The sequence below is a fragment of the Nicotiana tabacum genome, chromosome 20, assembly GCF_000715075.1.
Source record: "Nicotiana tabacum cultivar K326 chromosome 20, ASM71507v2, whole genome shotgun sequence".
NCBI classification, from domain to species: Eukaryota; Viridiplantae; Streptophyta; class Magnoliopsida; order Solanales; family Solanaceae; genus Nicotiana; species Nicotiana tabacum.
The window spans coordinates 77,505,095-77,507,303 of NC_134099.1; the positions used below are offsets into that span (position 1 = coordinate 77,505,095).

The 2,209-nt window shown below is 37.8% G+C and overlaps 1 long non-coding RNA gene across 1 annotated transcript; it reads right to left on the reverse strand.

The window, feature by feature from the left end:
* Positions 1 to 245: 245 nt before the first annotated feature.
* Positions 246 to 1,876, reverse strand: LOC107827089 (uncharacterized). Its single transcript, XR_001657422.2, has 2 exons — positions 1,237 to 1,876; positions 246 to 726 (listed from the first exon to the last, which is right to left on the reverse strand). It is a non-coding gene; the product is annotated as an uncharacterized LOC107827089 (long non-coding RNA).
* Positions 1,877 to 2,209: the final 333 nt, after the last annotated feature.

Genomic DNA, 2,209 nt, shown 5'->3' on the forward strand with positions numbered 1-2,209 from the left:
GCATTGATTTGTTGGTCCACGTGGATATTAGACCCATCCATAATTAACCCGACCCATATGAAGTAAATCCAAAATTCGAACCCCTTCCTCCTTACTGGAAATTGGCGACTGGTAATTTTTTGACGAACAGTAATTGGGTGCAAGTTTGGGATGAAGAAGAAAATAGGAAAACAAACAATACTTGAAAGTCACGAAAATGGGTAAGTATTCACCATTGACAGCCATGTTACCTTCGTGAAACTCAATTAACAGAGAAAGAAAATCACCAGCAGTGCACAATTTCCTCAATAGTCCATGAACCTGAATTCCTAGCTTAACAAGACCAACTCTTGAATATGCTTTCAAAACTATAAATGACGAATACTCATCTACAGCGGATGCAATTCTCAAGCATCAAACAAAAAACTTCAAAAGTATTACATGGGTCATTTTCCTTTGAAATTTTCTTCATTATTACATCCCCTATAAATGGTTTTTCTTGGGTTAGCTTTGAACATAAGAAAATATCGGAGAAGAAGAGAAAACGAGCAAATTCAAATATTGTTTGTTTCCCCAACTCCTTGAAACACCTTGCTATAGAGTTGGCTGCTCCATGACATGATGGCCTAGGATATGGTTGTACAGTAGGGACAACATCCTTATTGCATATGAAGGAGATGAAAATTATCCTGTGATCGACTATTACAGTGCCTCCTCCAGTAAACCTCTTTACTACTGGAATCTTGTCTTGCAAAACAGAACCGATTTCAAGAAGTTCAGTTGGTTTTCTGTGATAATGGTTAATGTTCTTATACAATTAACTCAATTAGAGACATACAACAAAAATGTCCTATCATTACGGCTATGGCATACATCAAGTACTCGTAACTTCTTACATCAATTGTAAGTTGATAGATCAGAACTTGCACAACAACAGTGCAATTAATACTGATAGCTTAGCTCCAAAGAATATACAACCTAAATAATATTAGAAAGCGGAAAAACTGGCCTCGTTATCAGTGTCTTTATGACACACATATGTTAAATTGCTTTAGGTTCGTATTTTTCGAATCCCCTTCCTGGCTCCATCATTTCCCACAAGCACTATATAGTTTAAAGATGGTGAAGGATTAATTAGTGAAGCAGAAGAAAAGTGCAAATCCAATCATCAAAACAAGTTGTATAATGAACCTGCCAATAAAAACAATTAAGAAACAATTCTAGCAAAAGTACTACTATGGAAAAAAAGAGTCATACCATAAATAAAGGGTGAAAATTGATGGCTCGCCCTGAAATACCCATGACAATTGTGGGTTCATTGGTTCCATCATTTACAATGCACCAGTTTTGAGGTGAAGTCCTGAGCAACCATTCCTACAAATGCAATTGTCGCAGAATTGGCACTCCTTTAAATTTAACAACATTCATTAATGGCAGCCGCCCCACATTTCCTGAACTCATTGCAACTAAAACAATCTGTACGCTAACAGCTGAACTGGGTCTTTGACTCTTTTCCCAATTTCACCAGAAAACCTACAATTGTGTACTTTCTCGACAATTTCAAGGATCAATGTTATCCACGAGTGTCACCACAGACCCACTCAAGGAATTCATAAATCTCCCTCTTCTTCTCTTTTCAAAGACCAGCCTCCTCTCTCTATCTCGCACTTCTTCTTTGCCCAAAAACACGTGTCCAAAACTATTATTTCACCTAAAATGATCAGTAATTGATTTCGAGCTATAAGGTGGGGAAGCAATAGCTGAGGTAGATATGATCAACGGGCAGAGGGAGGTGATGCGATCTAGCTTTGTTGGAGGAGTTAGGAAATAAAGGAGCAGCCAAAGACAGGAACCTTGAAAAGAATAGAAGCAAGCCTACCATATTTACTTTGGCATTGAATACAAACGGCCAACGGGAAGACTTGACAATTTTGGATTAGAGTTCTATATGTAATAAGAGAAATTAAAAAAGGGAAAAAGTCCAAATATGCCCATAAACTATGCGAAATAGGATAAATATGCTCGTCGTTATTAGTCCGGCCCAAATATGTCCAAACCATCCAATAGTTGTGCATTATGCCCTTATTAGACGGAACCAGCATTTTTTTTTCTTTTTTAATTATCTAATACCAAACCCTACACGACCCGACCCCCCCCCCCCCCCTAATTCTAAAAGACCCAAACTTAATCCCCTAAAACAGACGTTCTCCAGTCCTAAAACAAACGCTTC